The sequence below is a fragment of the Varanus komodoensis genome, unplaced genomic scaffold, assembly GCF_004798865.1.
Source record: "Varanus komodoensis strain SLA01 unplaced genomic scaffold, ASM479886v1 scaffold2, whole genome shotgun sequence".
Lineage (NCBI taxonomy): Eukaryota > Metazoa > Chordata > Lepidosauria > Squamata > Varanidae > Varanus > Varanus komodoensis.
Genome location: NW_025335568.1, coordinates 52,587,222 through 52,606,386, shown reverse-complemented (window position 1 = coordinate 52,606,386; position 19,165 = coordinate 52,587,222). Strand labels below are relative to the sequence as shown.

General features: G+C 40.5%; 1 protein-coding gene across 6 annotated transcripts in view; it reads left to right on the top strand.

Annotated features, from left to right (window-relative positions):
* The first annotated feature begins 1,606 nt into the window (after positions 1-1,606).
* The window catches only part of TRERF1 (transcriptional regulating factor 1), an 80,643-nt gene continuing 63,084 nt past the window's right edge, over positions 1,607-19,165 (top strand). For 2 of the 6 annotated variants that reach the window (XM_044428635.1, XM_044428633.1), the window contains exon 1: positions 1,608-2,255. The gene's annotated coding sequence lies outside the window, so the exon portion shown is untranslated. Of the gene's footprint in view, positions 2,256-2,488; positions 2,603-19,165 lie in introns of those variants that run through there. The other 4 variants (XM_044428634.1, XM_044428632.1, XM_044428629.1 and 1 more) reach the window with 3 other exon arrangements.

Here is a 19,165-nt window from a genome sequence, read left to right as displayed (position 1 = left end):
CCAGGGCAATTGACTCTGATAACTCTTAAGATTTCTGTGGGTAGAGTGAGGAATCACATAGTTGAAAGACATCCCAAAAGGTCACCTAAACTCATCCCAAATCTCATTACAGCATTTTAGAATATCTGGTTATTACAGGTTAGAGCAATAATCTATAAAAACCTCAAGAAAGCTTCTCTGAAATTTGTAAACTGATATACTGAAGATATATCACCATGTTCACACATACATGAACATCGGTCCTAAATGTAATGGCCCAGTCAAACATTATTAATTAATGACTATGCAGACAGGAATCAAACCCAAGTTACAGCTAGTTACACGCACAAGCACAATTTCTAGACTGGCAGAAACACCCCAAGCAGTGGTTCAACGATGTAAACATCCCAATGTTTTGTCTCCAAAATGGCTCCTGTGCTTTTGACTTCTACACCAACAAGAAGTTAGTGGAAGGACCATTTTCCTAAACATGAAGATGCCATTAGAGAGCATTTTTCACTCACAAAAATGATGCTCACCACTGACTGGGTTCACCTAACACATCAAACCAGAGTACAGGCTGTTATTCAACTGTGGTTACTGTTGAATTGTGGTTTGTTGTGTGAACCGAATCATGCTAACAAACCCTGGTTTCTACAAACAACTGCAGATGAAAAGCATAGTATGTTGTTGGGTTGTAAACTGTTATTTGCTTATGGTTAATAAACCTAGGATCATTAATGTGGTTCAGGTAAGCCAACACAAGCCACACTCAATTCATACTCAACATATACTCTGGCCTGTCATGTTGTGTGAACCATGTAATTGAATTCTTCAAGAAAGGTTCAGCTTTACGGGGGGGGGGGGGGGGCTGTCAACCTTTGTAAAAGTGGGAGTTGCATGCTGGGGTTTTGGTTCCTTCCAGCTGAATGCTCCACTCTTTGGAGAAGTGTTTGCTTTTACCTGCAAAAGGCTTAACAGGATTTTTTTTTCTTAAAGATATGTTTGACTGCAACAAAAAAAAATGTACGTTTCTTTTTTGCGAAGTGCTGGGGAGGGAGGAGAACAAGCGGGCTCACGTCTGATCACAGCACCAATCAAAAGCCAGTTGGGGGCACTCCCAGGAGGAGTGTCCCCCCCACCTTCCTCCCCACGTTTTGCAGTTATGGCGTTGTGGAAGGGAGAAAAAGACACACAATACAGCAGCCCACACCCTATTGCAAAGTAGCACCTTCCATATGCTCACGGATTCTACCTGGGAGGGTGCAAGTGGAAAGCCAAAGCTTTCTAGGACCTTTCTTACTGCCTGATCTTCTGTATGCTTACTCGGAAGTAGAGTCAATAGGGCTTACTTTCGGGTAAACGTGCCTAGGATTGCTATCTAAACATTCTTCCCCATCCATCTTTGAGAATATCGGGCACTGTGTATGTGGCTTTCCAGGATGCAATATTTCACACTTACCTGAGACTACTGAATCGTATTGCGTACAAGCGGGACTTACTTCCGAGTAAACACGCATACGGTCGGCCTGTTATGTCGCCTTCAGGATGTACTTAAACGCACGCCCTCCCCCGCCTTCTCATTGCTTCAGAAACGTAACCCAAACCTGCACCGCGCCCAACTCCTCGGATTCAAGAAGGATCCAGCAGGGCCCCTTTGAAAATCCGAGTTACGAGCCGCCCGAGGAAGAAACGGCGCGCCATGCACGCAGTCCTTTCGACATGCACCGAGCTCGGAGTGTGGCTGGGGGTCTTGGTGCCCCGAAGCGACGCAATCCGAGGGAGACCGCTTGCTGCTCAGGGCAATCTGGCCCGGGGCCGTTGACCGGCTGGAGAGCCATAGAAGCGGGGGGAGGGGGACTCCGTTACGTGTCGTGAATCTGCAGCCTTTCGAAAGGAAAACTGGGGAGATCCAAACAGCACCTCTAAATTCCCTGAAGAGCTGCCACTATATTTGTGGGGACGACGCCCGGTGACTAACCCAATCTACGGAAAGGCGCAGGTCGCTCCTAAGACCGGACAACCGGGCGTGGGGCCACCCGCTCTACTACTGCTGCTACTGTCACCTTACTTCCTGGTTTGCAAACTCAGGACCAGACCCATCTCGGCGGAGGGATCTCCTTAAGCCTCCTCCCCTTTTTGCTTCTGCTTTCTCTCCCCCCCCCCTTTGCACGAAAATAATTTGACAGCGTTTTGCTGACAGTGGAATTTTGCACCACAGATTGGGGGGGGCAGCGCCCCCTTGAAGGAGATGTGCATGGAATCTCATGCACAAGGTAAGTCCAGTTACCTTGAGTTTTTTTTCCTTTGCTTGGCATGGCTTTGGGGTTAGTTATTTCCACCCTTCTCTTTCACTCCCCCCCCCCGGGTAATCGCTGAGGATAGGTTGCACAGGGGCGGGGGGAGGCAGCAGCGGCGGGGGGGGGTGCGTTTATTTCCTGGCGGAGCGATATTTGTTTACAGGATGAGCTGTACTGTAAGCAAAGTAGGACCCGTGTAAATAGCAGCACAGTAATAAATTAACATTGCAATTTCCCCGCCGGTGGCTTTTTTAAAAAAAGGGGGGGAAATGCGCCCACACCGAACTCGGATCCTGCATGCACTTGTTGCAGACTTGCACCAGGTAGGCGAACGCTTAACAACTTCCATTCTTGCATTAAGCTACAAACTCAACTTCTTTTTAAGTTTGCAGTTCACTCACTTTCGGTATGTAGGACTGAGTAGGCAAGGCCCTCCCTGCCTCCTCCTCCTCCTGCAAGATATCCCAGCAGGAAAAGAGCAGAGTAGGCTGGCAGTTTTGTGTACGTGTGTGTGTTTAAACTGCCCCTATTGCTTGATGTTTTGTTTAAAGTGTTAAGTGCGTCCTAAAACTGAAATCGAATCTCGTGAGCTGTGGCACTTAAAACACACACGGGGGGAGGGGTAATCGTTTAAATATAGTGCGTGTGCAGCTTCAAGGCTGCATGCGGTGGGGTAAGTTACCATATGCATGGATCTGACACTTGATAACACGCTGCCATACCTGCTTGCAGTCAGTGGGAAATTAGAAAGCTAGAAAGATTTGCATCTTGGCCACTCCCTAAGTCCGTACACCCATGCTTTTCCCCATGGCGTCTAACCGCTTAGCATTCGGCAAGCAAAGAGACACTTAAAGTAAGATGGATGCACTTTTTTTTTCCGCGGAGATGAGTCAGGCTTGGCCCCTGAAAATAGAGAATATAATAAGGTTGATTTGCCGTTGAAAGAACATCAACAACTGAAGAGGGGCATATAAAACGCCAATAATGAAACCATGTTTCTTGTTTCGAGAGACAGGAAAGTCTGACTCGAGATCATTTTCCGCGTCGCATGAACAGAATCTGTTATCTGCTCGTGTAATTTTGGTTAATGCAGAATTTGCGTGTTACAGTTCAGAGGTTAAAATCTTACAGCTGCAGCTTTTCACTGAAAATTAGTTTAAAACGTTTTGAAAGCTTAAAAAGTAATCATTTCTTAAGCTACAAATTAATATTTACAAAAATACTGCAGCTGGACTCCATGTTAGAAGCATTTGTTGTTTTCTTGCCTATAGGAGGAATTCCCCTCCCCCATGGTGCTTAACTGTATCATCTCTTACTCTTCTTTTTAGGAACTTTTTATTCATATGTAGATATATTAAATTACTTGCTTAATTGATCAAAACTCACATGATTAACTTGAGAGTTGTTTCATCAGTTTATTTATTTATTTTGTTTAAAGGCCGCCCATTAGCATCACACTCTCTGGGTGGCCATTACAGTTGGCAGCCCTAGCAAAATAGCACAGCCAATATGGATCCAGGCCATATGATCCAAGTATAGAAATTTATTTGTGGACAATGTGGACCTGACAGTGGTTGCTGTGCTCCTTTTAACAAGGATGTGATCTGCACTGCTCATGAACTAAGTCCCAGTTGCCGTAGGAGAACTAAGATGGAGTGGAGGCGACCATTTGGTAGAGAGAAGCTCCCCCAGAAGTGCAGGGGGTGGTCATATTTGTCCAGCATCTCTAGCATGACTGTGGTTTTAGCGCTGGACTGGCATCGAAGTAGGCTGTAGTTCTGGGTCTTCTTGATGGGTATGAAAGAGACTTGGATGCATGGTTGCCTCTGCTCAGCTCCTGGAATGCCTCCTTTTTGGGCCTACTACTAATGGAAACACCACTACTAGTGGAAGCAGTAGATCTGACCCATAGACCTGCTTATATTCATATCGGGGCGTACTTGGGCAGATGTGCAGCCAGCAGCTCTTGAGGGTTAGTATTCCTTGGTTGGAACAAGAGCTATAAGTTGGTAGCTCCTAATTGAAAACTTGACTGAGTTCATGAACTCACAAAGTAGTGCTCTAGGCAGGCTTCTTGTGTTTACCAGCCTACCTGTTGGAGTAATACTACCTGCTGAGCTACTCAGCTTAAGAGTTTTAGGGACCACTGACTTAGAAGAAGAAGAAAAAGCACTGTGTATGGCCTGTGTTTAGAAAGAGTATGTTTCTCAGTTCCAGATCTTGGGGAATAGCAATCAAACTAGGTACTTCATCTCCTGGTTCTAAGACTCCCCGAGGTAGCCACTGAGTGGTTAAGAAGAAGCTAGACTAGAAGGGCCCTTAGTCTAACTTCAGGGCTCTTCTTATATTCTTAACTTTAAAGTTCTATATAAATGTTGCAAGTAACTTCCTAGAAAGTCTCAGAGTTGGTGCCTATGTTATAGCCACAGCCTGGAGATTTCTTTCATCTGAACCAGGTGCTGGCCTTCACATATAGCAGACGATCTCTGTGCAGCATCTCACTGTATGGATCCAACACTTCCCCACAGGAATATGAGTTCTTCTTCCCCACATCATCATCTCAGAACACAGGGACAAAGACCATATGAAGAGATTTAAAATAACCTCTAGTTGCTGTGTGTGCATGTGAACGAAGCACAAAGATGAGATAGGAGCTGCTGTAACACTAATTGATGGCCAAGAGTGAATTGAGAGCAGGAAGTTCCTGGTTCATATGATACCTCACCCATGAATTTGTGCAGCCTTAGATAAGTTGCTATCTTTCAACTTCAGTACCTTATTTCCAAAACAGGGATAATAATACTTGCAGTGTTCATAATTAACAATCCAACAAGATTGGGAGCATGTATTTGAGGTAGCTGGAACATTCTAAACTGGAAATGGCAGACGTCAGACTTGTAGCATCTAATTAATTTTTTTCAATCTACTAGCTAGATTGTGGTGCAAAAGAATTGTTTTTGAGCACTAGAACTGTATGGAGGTCACATTTTTTACATAGGCAAACTGCTCTTGCTTACCCCAAGGTTCTTTGTTTCTGCATTATAATTGAGGACAAGGTGTGTGGGTCCTAATATTGTTGCTGTTCCTTATAAGCTAGGCCATAAGACTTAGATCACTGAAGTTGGCTGCCCAAGGCTTTTGTAGAGCAGGAGAAGCATGGAGGCAGCCTTTGACTTTCATACTGTTCCTGCTGATAATAGGATGCCACTGATCCTCCACATTCAGAGGACTATGGCCAGTCACAGTGGCTTACACTATAAGGGAAATATTACTGCACATGCCCTTACATATCTCTAAATTTCCAAAAATATATTATTTACACATTTTTACTGGAATAACATTCAAATTGCAGTAAATGTGCTTTCAATTTTCTCCTGAACTATTTCTGGTATCATAAGTTAATCTTTTTTTTGGTTTTGTTTGTGAAATACAAGTAATAGAAACATGTTAAGTTTATTCATTCCTTAGGGCACCAGAACATTTTGTGATGTAAATGACCCTATGAAAATTAGCTTAATTTGCTAGGACATTTTTTTAGAAAAACAATCATTATTTGAAACAGTCCATAGCTGTACACAACATGAATTGTGTGTGTGTGTGTGGGGGGAACCACTAAAAAGCAATATCTCAAATGTTTCTGAAAGCTGGAAAGACTTGAAAGTTTAATATCATTTTTCATATGGGAACAGGATGCCAAGCAATTAGTTGGTTTGAAATTCATCCAGTCATTGAGTGTTTTGAGCATGTGTTTAATAGCATACTTAGCTTTAGTATCAGCTGTAACATTCTTCAAGCATAGGTGAGTTTACATTTTTCATTCATTAGCATATGCAAATGAACAATGTTTTCTTTCCCATGCTGTCCTGTTCTAAATGATGTGACTTGCTTTATTCCTTTTCTGTCTTATGGCCTATATCTCTGCTGCAACAAGTACTGCATATACAGATCTGGATTCCTTCCTTTGGAGGAAGCTTTTCATATTTAAAACAAGGTTTCAGGGGGAAATGATCTGTATATTGTTTTAAGAATCACTAGTTTATAAGATAAGGGAAGCATATGAATAATAATAAAATGTTGTGTGCATTTGAAAGGGGTTTACCATGGACCCTATAGTGAATTTGGCTTTCGAGCAAAAAGGTGTAAAGTGCTTGATTTGTTGTGAAATACTGTGTAGCTGACAAAATAAACTCTGCATTTTCATTCTGCCACACACTTCCAGAATTTTAATTCATTTTCATGAATTAAGGTCAGAGGGGGGAGGGGGAGAGGAACAAAGAGTGAGCATAGGTGAAAATTTCTGCTTGTCATGGGTGAAAAATTCACCTGGGGTAGTAAGCCTGGTTCTGGCACCACTCTTCAAGAAAGAGATGGACAACAGATACAGACAGTAAAGACAGGCAGGGAAACAGCGATTAAAAACCGGTGATTAATGTTAGAAGACACTGGGTATGTTTAATTTGGAGAAGATTTGAAGAACATTATGGCACTCTTCAAATATTTGAAGGGCTGTCAGAGACAAGAGGGCAAAGATGTTTAATTCATCAACATATACAAATAAACAAGGCATATTACATGAGAACTCTTTTCTGGAAGCCTTCCCAACCATATGTCAGGGAAACTAGGCTTAAATGTTCTGCATCAAGCAAGTATTGAACTTGATGGCCTTCGAGCCCTTCTCCAACCTTATGATTCACAGTCGGTGAGGTATTAGGAGTTGTTCCTCCGTGTTCTGCTCCATAGTTCTGTGTTGTGTCTTTTGGTAAAGTTTGTGCTTTTTGTGTTGAACATATTTTTAAAATGCCAGTTGAATGGTCCACGGTATTCTTGTCTTCCCTTCGAAGGAAATTTACCCTCCTTAATCTGGTATGATTTCATATCTGCCAAATAGCAATACTACATTCATTTTTCATGTTCAAATTCATCCAACATTCATATTTCTGCCTAAAATTCTCTGAGTTGTTAGGGCTATGAGAAAGTTATACTGCAGTTCTCATACGCTGGATGTGCACTGCACTGGCAATTTGATAAATAGGTGTAATGCAGATAATAGTTTTAACCTGTTTACAGCCTGTTAATACTTAGTAGGTGCATACTTCCAAGGTTGTCAGCATTGTTTCTGTTCATTAGCATGACTGTTTTCATTGCATACAAATTTCAGTTTGTTTCTCTGATCAGCATTGAGGCTGAAGTGGGGGGAAAGTGTTTTGAAGGGGGGAATTAGACAAGTCCACCAACCAGAATGTGGCAGAATTGTATGCTTTTGCTTGCTTGCCAAAATTAGAAATTGCAAGACTTGAAAATCACCAGCCAAACCATCTTGCACTGTTAGTTTGCTTGTGTGTCAATAGTTTGGTCTGGACATATCGCTGAAGATTGCAAATGAGATTAACTCTTTGATTAATACAGTGCCTTCTTCTCTTGCTATGCATTTTAACAGCAAGCCATCATTTTATCTCAATTTGGTATAATGGTAAACTATGGTTTACCATTAAAAATCAGAAGTCTGGAAACTGCGGGCCTTAGGGAGTTTGTGTAATATCAAAAATACAGTTTGGCGCTACATTTGAACCTAACAATATTTTGTTTGCTTTTTTGTTCAAAGCATATCAACCCTCCAAAAAGGCTCCAAATAGTTCCTCCCACCCTTTTGACTTCCCTAAACAGCTGACAAAAGGCAGGCTGTCAAGAGAAACCAAAGGTGTGAATTATATTTGTTCACAAAGAGGCGATGGTATGGTTTACACTCCCTTCATAGCATGATCCTCCACCTCAGGGTGGTGCACCTTTTGCACTTTTTCCTGAAATTTTAGATGCTTGGAAAAAGGCATCCTTCCACTTTCTCTTGGGGAAAGGTACCACTTAAAATGGGGTTTTGTCAGGGCAATCGCCCAGTTTTGGCAGGAAATCGGCTACCTGTCAAAACTCCTGTCAAACTCCTTTTCCCACACAGAGCTGGAAAATTGGCTCATGTTCACAGCTTTTATGGGGGAGACAATATGGTTGTCTCACAGTGTCCCCTGGGATACCATCTGGAGGACCAGGGAGGAAACAAACCATTATGAACCTAATGGCTGTTACACTCACTTAAGGTTGAGGTTTGTTGCCAAGGTGAGTTAGCATGATATGTGAACCTGCCCTTTGTCTGAGGTCAGGCTGGTGGGGGCAATGGATTTTCTTTTTGGGAAAAGCTGTGTAATGATGGCCCAAGGATAGGGCTGACTTTTGATTGAATTCTGGGAGGATGGGGTGAACACAGGAATGTTCTGGCGATCATTTGAAAGTGCAGATTGGATTTCTGCAGTTATACTGTACATTATTAATCTGCTGCTACAGATATTGCTACAATGCTTTTCACAGTCTTAATCTAATTCTGCTTTACTGAGTGATTTCAATTTGTTGACTCATGCAATATGAAGTGAGATTAAAAAATTGAAAATAAAATCTTATGGACAGTCTCCATTCTAGTCAAGTAGAAGCTAATAATGCACACTGCTCACTACATATATTGATTGGCTTTAAAAGAAAAAACAGTTACGTGATTGGTGCCTTTTGACTTTTAGTTGGTATTTTATTTTTGATTACTTTTTACTTCATCATTGCTTTCTGTAGAGCTGCTGAGGAGGTAGGGTTCCTTGGGATAGGCACATAATTACTGGACACGTCCTTTTTTGGAAAGGTTGGGTGAGCACAAGGATAGAAATGCTTTCACACATATACAGAGGAAGATGTACAACTGCCAGGCCAAAAAAAGCTAATGCTGAAATTAAAGTTAAGCAGTTATACACTGCTATGGCAATGTAAGTTGCCATTTATTCAGGCTCAAACCCCACCAAACTGTTGTACTTCAAATCATTGTGTTAAAAAGTACTGTATCATAGGAAAGGAATTCCTGAAGTTATTTTCAAATAACAAGAAATTAACTCCTTGAGTTTTATACATGCCAGTTTGATTTTGATAGAAGGACATGCTTCCTAGTAACCCAGAATTACAATTGGGCAACTTTTGGGTGTGGGCAAGAAATTATTTCTTTCTTCATATGAGTAATGATGCACATTTTAAAGATGAACATTTTAAATATTGCAAGGGAATATGGTGACCATAAGAATTGATCAGTCCATTATTTATTTATTTAAAATGCTTTTACCCCATTTTTACTCAAAATGGGTCTCAAGATGGCTCACAAAACAATAACACCAACTTAAAAATACAATATAAAAATGAAATTCCAATTGAGCCATCAAAAAAAAAAAAAAAGATTCCATTGAGCTATCTACTTCTGTTTTGCCTCGTCTGATTTTCTGACTGGCAGTTTGTTAAGGTCCTTGGAAAAGCTTTTCTCCCCCAGTTCTGTTATCTGCAATACTTTTAAAACTGAAGTTGCCAGGGATTAATCCTGTTGTCTTGCATGTACAAAGTATACACTATACCGCTAAGCTATGAACATTTGCCCAAAAGTAACACCAAAAGCTGTACTACAGAGAAGCCTTGTTTGTAATTGCCCCATCAGCGCCGAAACTGGAGTAGGAGTAGATCCACCAGAGCAGATGGGTGTGATTGAAATAGTTGGCTATGTCAGAGAATGATTGCCTGCCATCTTCATTGTGTGTCACTGTCCAAGAGATGCCCAGGCCAGCATAGTTTCTTGCAGGCTCCTCAGTGGTGAAGCACAACTTACTGATGCAGAGGTGGAGTCTAAGTGACACAGAATCCATGGAAACATTCAGTTATGTATGAGTGGAATTGTGGGGGGAAGTAGACTCTGAGGATCATGTTTTCTGAGGCTTCTTCTTATCCTTGTGGTTCTTTTGAGTTGTCCAGGCAGGGCTTTCCGTCTCAGAGCTGAGCATAAGCTTGGCATACAAACCCTGTTTTAGAAATACAGGGATTTATGTCATGAACTAGTCCTTTCCTTCCTTCCTTCTGGTTCCAAAACTCAAAGCAATCCTTTGAAATGCACTCCTTTTATTGAAATTCCACAGTCGACACTACTATATAGCCTTTTACCAAAGCTGGAAGAAGAAGCCTCTGCTCATGTAAAAAGTTGGATCCAAACTGGAAACGTTTCAGACCTTCCCTTTCAATAAGCCTGTTGGCTCTATCGTCAAGTGAGGAGTTTTACTGTGGGAGAGCAAGCCAGTGGGAACAACAGAGCCCCTCAAGCTGAGCAGCTTGTCTCCTGATGCCTCCTGATGGGCTCAAGGGATGGATCCTGCTTCCGCTTCCCCTCCCTTCCTGAAAACCCTTCTGGTTCTTCCAAACCAAATTGACTTTCACACTCAGTGTGAGAAACTTAACCTTGAAATCACGTCAGAGGGTTCAGCTCCCCATTGCTCCTACCTCTTTCACTCCTCTGCCATTTCAGAACCTGATGATGACTCTCACTGCATGGTCTGCTGTGAGCAAGAGACAGGCCTGCTCTCTAGAATTCAATGGTCAGCTCTAATACGTCCTTTAGCATACAACTCGCTAGGGCCAGCTTGAGTTTTGTGGCCATGATGTCATGCAAAGGCAGATGCTGTACTGAAATCATTTGGGCCTAGACATTTGTGGTGACCTGGTTCCTATGGGCTGCTTGGCTACAGAACACCAGGTGCAGCAGAGCCACCTGGTCTCAGCGGCCTCCACTGAGAGTAAAAGTTGCCATCTCAGTCCCCAAGTGCTGTCTTACCTCTTAGAAATGATTGACCAAGGGTTCCACTGGAGCCTCTAGTGTGGGGCTTCTTTGCAGTCATCTTCTGTCCTTAAAGGAGTGCAGCTTACAGATTTTAAACAGCCTGTTGCATACTCACCAAGTTGCATTTAAAGCATTAGTGTGGCTTTAATGTAAAATAAGTAAAAGCATTAAATGTTAAATAAAAACATTAATGCGGCACTTGGTGTGCCTCCGGAGCTGATTCCTTGTGAGCCTTCCCCTTTCACCCTCAAAACACACTGTCTGAATTTTGGTGCAAACAGGGTAAAAGATTGATCAAAGACTCAAGAAACAGTATAGAATGGGGAATGAGTTCATCAGAGGTTTGTTTTTTGTTTTTTAAACACAAAGGAATAAATAAATGGCAAATAAACAGAAAATGTAGTCTAGGTAATACAGCCTTCCTTTAAACTGCTTCCTTAGTTCTCTAAAAACCTGTGATCTTTGATACGTAGTTTCCCTTGATACCTGGGTCAGGTCCTCCTACTTTTCTGGGGAAAGCTACAGCCTAGCATCTGTACTAGAGAAAAGGCCTTGATACAATCTCCTTTGTGCCTGAATCAAGCTCTCTTACTTCCTGGAAGAGTTGTTCTTAACATTGGTTTGAAAGGAGAAAGACCCTGAACTTCCTTTCAGACTCCCCACCCCCACACAGTATGTCAGCATCCACATGACTTAGCCTTTAGCTGAGACTAAACTGACTAAAAGGGAGGCTTCTTTCTCTTGGATCTGGGTAAGATAGAGTCAGTACGGTCTGGCTATTGTATTGGGGTCATTATGCGACATGCCAGGGTTGACCCAAATAATTTTGTTGTCCGCTGTGGAACAGAAATAATTGTTTTTCTCCCTCCCCCTGCCAGTCAAGATCCATAGTACCCAAGGCAGAAAATCCACAAATATTTCTCCAAGGGAGTAAAGCTGTCATAATTTTTTAAATAACTAACAAGCCTTTCCAGACAGCCAGTGCCTCATTCTGGAACAGATCAGCAGAAGGGTCATTGTGGAGGTAGAACTGGCTCAAGCCAGAATCTGGAGCTGAACTGAGGGAATTAGCAGAGCTGCAGGTTAGGCAAATGAATGGAGAAGTTGACAGAGCAAGGGTACGGCAGAAAGAAAACAGGAATGGCTGGAGCAAGGCTGAGAAGCTGCATGTGCAACCAGGGTGTGACTGCTGCTCCTAGAAAGGCCCATCCCTGACTTGGGGTATTTATAGCAAGACCAGATAAAGTACAGCCAATTGGCTGATAGGAGTAAAAATGAAGGCATGCTGGAATCTAGGAAAACAGTTTTGTCTTATGTTATTTGTTTAACTTCTGAGCTGCCGTAATGCTAAAGCTTCCTGGGTAGTTTACAGCAGTTCCTCCTCCACTCTGCAGCTTCAATGAGCTCACCAATGAGCTCATCATGAGTACATTGGATAAGGCAGTTCCCTGTTTGAATTTGTCCAAACTGGGATAAAGGGAGGCCTAGAGAGAAGGTCTTTATAATATTTAAAGGCTGTAGGGTGATGTTATGCACTTTGATGTGAAAATGCTTCTGAGAGTTGAAGGGCAGATTTACTACATAAATATAGAGACCAAATTCCTTTAATTCGTCCATTGAAATGCTACTCTATACAGATAAGGATAGTGGTGAAGTGACTATAGGTTCTTAAGATGATGCGTGTACTATTCAAAAGCCCATATGTTCAGATAACCCAGCAGTTGGTTTTCGCTGTGGTTAATGTGGCAGCATATTCAAATAAGAATTTGCTGCTAACGTCTGCGTTTGGTATATCAGATAGAAAACAAAACTGCATTCTAGACGGTGCTCTATATTAGATTTTGTCACCTCTGAAGTGTTGAGGTGCCATGTTTCAGACAAATTCTAATGTAATCACGAGTAGTACAGAAGTAGCAACTGTTTTAAGGTTGATATTTGAGTGGTGAAGTTTTCTAAAAGGATTGGCTTGGTTTGTCTCAAACAACTGAAACCCTCTTGCTATGTATGGAAAGGATTTCTGTCTATAGCAAAGTAATAAAAATGTAATTGCAGTAAAGATTTATGTGTTCAGTTAAAATTCTTGGTTTCTTTCAATCAAACCAGTTCTCAAAGCAGCTTACAAATTGTAAACAATGCATTAAGACACATTAAAAGATCAAGAAAATGACATTATTTTTCTTTTTACCTTAACATGGCATGTTGTAGCCAGATATAGTGCAGTGCCTGAAACGTGCTTATAGAAAATCAAGTTGTGACTTGTGTACTTTTGGCAGTTGGCATTATTAAAATGCAGAGACAGGCACATGTGCATACACCCAGGCTGACAACAAATGAAAAAGTGTTCCCCTCTAAATTGTTTCACTGCTTAATTATTTTTTTAATTGAAACTCTCTACTTTAAAATGATTAAAAGATAGTAAATGTTATGCACACCCAGTTATAAGTCTGTTAATTTAGAAATAATTACTACTAAATTCAAAGTGTTTATTCTCTGTTAAGGTTCCAGAGGATCCCTACCTTAAATATTAAATCATTTGGTCTGCCAGAATTGTTATGTGGGTGTGAGATACATCGTCATCTATTTTTATTAGTGGCTGTAGTGGTCTCTTTTCAGGGAACAAGGATTGGCAGTATACTGTGTTAAAACTGGATCCATGCAGGATCATACCAGTGGTCCTTCTAGTGCAGCATTCTGTTCTGTGGCCACCTCTCAAGCAGTGAATTTGGAGGAATAGAAACATCTAGTTTCTGTTTCAAACATGCTTCTGAAATCTGCAATCTGGCATGGACAATGGAAGGATTAATGCAACGCTTTCCTGTGGAATAAATGCAGAGGGGGTTGCATGAACCCTAATTCTAACCCTCTGTTGGTGGTGGCAGAAGAAGCCTGACCACTCCAAGTATCAGCTCAGTGGAAGGATATCGCATTTTCCCAGCACGGCAATATTTTGCAACTATCAAAATTTTCCCCACTATGCTGAACTACTGTGTTCACTGTGATGTGAGTGCTGTGTTCTTGAATTCTGAAGTGCAGTCAGCCACATGATTCTGCTCGTGCATTTTCTAACAGTGTTTTCTGGCTGTGCAATTAGTGTGTTATTTAAACCTTGTACTTTTCAAGTCACAATATTAATATCTCAGAAAACACTAGAATGAGAGAGTAAAAGTCATGTTGACAGCTATCCAGGAAATTAGTAGGAACAAAAGCCACTGAGACTTTATTAAAAATGTGTGGTTGTCAGCTAGATAGATTGTTTGGGTCACTTACCTGTATATTTAAGATATGTGCTGTGAATGGTCCTTGGGTTGTTACTTGTATATCACAAAACAAAATTAAAATGTTGCTTGCTGGGAAGTGGGGTTGCTTTTTTTAAAATAAGTTATTTAGGGATTTTGTGGGCTGTTTCATGTTCTTGAGATTGCTAGTGGCTATTTCTCTGACCTTGGGAGGTAAATTTGAGTTTTTGTTGCTTTTTAAAACACCAATCACTGTTGTTTGTTTTTTAACACCAAGCACTCTTAATTTCATATGTTGGAATACAAGGCATATTAGCAGCCCTATGCTCATAAATACAGCTCCTGGGCTGGCTGGGGCTTGTTGGGAATTCCAGCACTTTTTTTTCTGCCTAAGGCTGCATGGAATTGCATCCATCGACCACCTGGATGGTCCAAAGTAGTACTGTGTATGTGCTTTTCTTGAGGTACCTTCTGCTTTACTTCTAGTTAGTGCTTCTGTACTAAATCAGTAGAGGTGGGAGTGTGGGGGAAGCTGCTGTGTGGACACAGGCTAAAAGGTTGTAAGATTGTCTTCGTATTCTAGATCAACCGTTATGTAAGAAAATAATTACAATAATGGTTCCGTTATCTAGGGAAGAAATAACATTTGCCTTGTAATTATATATGCATGCACACTGTAATTTGCAGAGAACAATTGTCAGCGGTAAGCCTCATGTCCTACTTAACCCTAGTAGCTTTTGCTACATGTCAAATTAAATTTCTATATTGTTTTGGGGATCTTTCCCATTCTAATCCTTTAAGTCATGAGAAATGAAAAATCAGACAAAAGAACAATTTATTTCAAGCTCTGTGGAATGCAGATCTCTATTTGCATGTTTTAATGGCTGCTAATTCACTTGCATAGAGTATTTCCTTTAGATGTCGTAGGTTAAGAACATAATAGAAGACATGTTGGATCAGACTAAGAGTACATCTACCATTTAGTTCATATGGTGGCCAACCACTTGCCCATAGAAAACCCACAAGCAGGCAGGACATGAGTGTAATGGCACCTTCTTCCTAGCAAGGTGTATATAGGTATGGTAATAAGTGATCCTGGCTCTCTAATGCATGTGTCAGTGTAATATACATATTTGTAAAAGCATGTCCGTCACATTTACATGCCATTTTTAAATATATAGATTTTTAAAGTATAGGTTGTACTTAAAAAGCAAGGGTGTGAAAAGGTCTTAGTTTTCAAAGAAAAGAAGGCCAGAATAGATTAGGTATCCCACTTTTCAAGTGAACAGAGACTAAAAATCAAGAACATTTTAAGTAGGATGGAGGGTGTTCTGTTTTCAAGTCTATTTTGATAACCTCTCTTGTTTCATAAAAGATTTTGGTCCATTTTTATAAAACAACTTCACTGTTGATGTAAAAAGCCAAAGATTGGAGCCAGACATGTTGACAGGAAACTAGAGTTTTGTGTGAATGAAGTACACATTTTGTCTGAATCTCTGGCACATCAACAGTAAATGTTGTAAATTTTGGTCATCACTTACTGTAAATCTTTACAATGCTTGGCAGATGTATGGCTCAATTGAGCTTGAGGATGATGCACACTAGGAAGTGATTTACTGTAAATGTTGTTTCCACAGTGACTCAAAATTGGAAGCACTTTGATACGTGCAGATGTCTGAAGAAATAGAAGAAAAGTCGCAATTGTTCTTTAGTGCTACTGTTTGTTTTAACCTTTGAAGATTCAGTGTAGAAATTAGTATCTGAGGAAGGATAGGTAGCTGTTTTTGTCTATACTTGGCATGAAATCTGAAAGGTAAACTGTGAAAATTTTGAAAATAAAAAATTTGAAAAAAGAGTTGATTTATATTTCACTCTGTTCTGTGTAAACACCTCCTTTCTCATGTGAGTTGGGAGGAATTCACAGCTTGAGGTAGTGAATAATTCCACCTGTTTTGTCACCCATTTGGCATTCTATTTCTGGTTTGGCACAAAAGTTATATGAATGCCCCATTTAACAACTGGGAACCTATAAAAACTGGGAACCTATTATGGTGAGCATTTAACTTTTTGGTAAACCTGTTTCAGCAAGTTTTTGGGCCATTGATTGTTCTAGGATCACACAAGGGTTATTTAGCTCCTATATATAGCCCATGCTGCCCTGGTTCACATGATACAAGCCATGGTGCTGCTATGGTTTACCTACAGTGGTTTAGCAGTATATAAACCAGTCCTTTGCCCTAAGAATACAGATGTTATAGATCACAGATTATTATAAGAATTCTATATTGTATATACAACACCTCCCTTTTTCTAAGGAGCTTAGAGAATTTGTATTGGGATATGTCTGTTTCATCCTTGTAACAATCCTGTAAGGTAGGCTATAGTAACTGAAAGTAAGCTAAGTGGTTGAATGAAGATCGATCTGTCCAACACCTGTTTGGCTTTTGTGGAAATAATGAGAGTCTATGATCATGATTATTTTGACAATAATTCTAAGTACATTTATTCTTTCTAGGCAAATAGAGATTGTAGACTAAATTTGATAAGGATTATAAACTAGCTTATCTCCAGGAATTCTGACAAATAATGGTTTTAGACTGGGAAAGCTCAGATTCTAGTCCTCACTAGGCCACGAAGCTCAGTTGGTAACTTGGAGCCAGTCACTGACACTCAGCCTATCCTACCTCACAGGACTGTTGTGAGGATAAAATGGAGAGGAGGTGTGTCATATACAGTACCTCGGATTCCTTGGAGAAATGTGATAAATATTTCAGCAGCACTTAAAGTTAAATTATGAAGTGGGACCTCATCTATGCAAGCAGATATGCATGGGTATTGCTTGAACATTATCTTTAAGGCATGCATGCCTCAGCTGTCTTTTTCACAAGATCTACTTTAGGGAAACTAAACTCCACATTAAAGTGATCTGTAACTGACCTATGCAAGTTCTCTGTACAGTCCTATTTCTCACCATGGTGTAAAATGGATTGAAAAGTGAATGGGTATAAGTGCACAACTTCTGCATTTATTTAATTTTAAAAACATTAGGAACTCTAAACTTGCCCCACAATAAGAAAAGTAAAGTAAATGTGTATGGGAAATATGCAAAGATTATTTCAAGGAAAACATATGGGGGCAATGAGTCTGTGAATGTGGCCACAATGTGCAGTTATGTATCATCACGCCGAAGGTGAAAAACTCTTTATTTCACGGTGAATCCCAAGAAGCCATTTTGTTATACTGGTTGCGCAGCAGTATGTTTGCAACAACATTGGCCCAGAATACGCTGAAGTGCTTTCACACCAACTTGGCCACCTGGTTTCTTTATGACTACTACATTATAATGAAAGCTCATTTGGTTTAATGGGATATGTATGGTTTCAGTGTGCCGGTAGGTAGTTTTTAAAAAAACACACAAAATGAATCCATACAGGGTTCTGTGCAATTTGGGTCACAGTTAAAGAAGAAGGCTGGGTTTGTTACACACATTGGAGAGCTCTGACCTTGGAATATGTAATGTTTGTGCATGTGTGGGTGCCAGAAAGTGGCATTTATTTGGATATTTTAAATTATGCAGATTGTAGAGGCCATGGTTAGAAAGATTTTTTTTCCTCTTTTGTACAGGGCCACCAGTTTGGACAGCTTTGCAAGAGGATTCATGGCAGAAAAGTGGCAACTAGTCAAGATAGCCAAATATTCCCTCTAGTACTTTGGAATACTTGTAGGAAGCACAAGCAGGCAAAGAGTAGAGTTGTGCCTATGTCCTGCTTGTGGGCTTCTCATCGGCATGTAATGGGCTTCTGTAGAAATAGAACAGTAGACTAGAGAGGCATTTTGTCTGTGTTAACAAGCCTTAGTGTGTTTTTTGTTTTGAACTGGGACACTCCTAGTGTCATATTTAAAGCAGACCTAATCTGTGAATTGGACAGTCCCTGAATTAAACATTGCCTCAACCAAAATTTTTCTAGGTGATTTTTAGGCATCCACAGTGTCTTAGCTCCCTCCTACATCTGCAACATAGGAATAATAATACTGACATTCTTTGCCAGGACTATTGTATTTATAAGATAATGCATATGAAGCTGCTTGAATATTACAATGGCATACTTGTCATTCCTTCATCCTTGGAATTCATCTTTAATCCCAGTTAGCAATTTTTTTACTGTATATGTTCAATGTTACTTACCATTCCCCCCCCCCAATTTTCTTTTCTTTTTTAAAAAATGCACCCTAAAATGAAATGGAGAAAAAGGGTGGCACCACTCATGCAATCTGGCATTGTTTCCACAAATGATCCAGTTGTGGGTGCAGATCAAATGAAGATGAGTACTCTTGAATAATATACAAATGGCTGTTATTATTAATTGCTGAATTTGTTGGCTTTCCTAGGTATACGCTAGAGGAATTTTCCATTGACCCATTTTATACAACACAACAATTTCTGGGTTGTTTAACCTAGGAATTTTGGGGGCCAAGCTGCAGTGATGAATGCACTGTTTCCTATGTGTTCATTACTTATATTTTCAATCAACCACCCAAGAATTATCTGTTCCTGGTTGTTATTGTTATGTCTGAACCTGGAACACTGGATTGTTTAGGGATTAAACAACCTAGAATTATCCCAGTGACAAATCGTCATATTTAGACTTTAGTTTGGACTGTATGACATTATCATATTTAAGGTGTAGTGAGATATCCCCCCAAATGTATTGTTGCTCTGTTTTGTTAAAAACAAAACTGCTAGCAATGCAAAGCCATCAGGTATTGGTCATCACCTTTTTTAATTTAGCCCACTTCTTTATACATTACATTTTAGATGTAATTGTGACTAACCACAATTCTCTGTACAGACGAATAAACAGTGGAAATAAAGTATTACTTTGACACTCCACAGTAGTTGTTCTCAAGGAGGTTAAAGGGTGGGAGCCTCAGACTCAAACTCCTATCTTTGCTCAGTTCCACTAAAAGTGCAATCC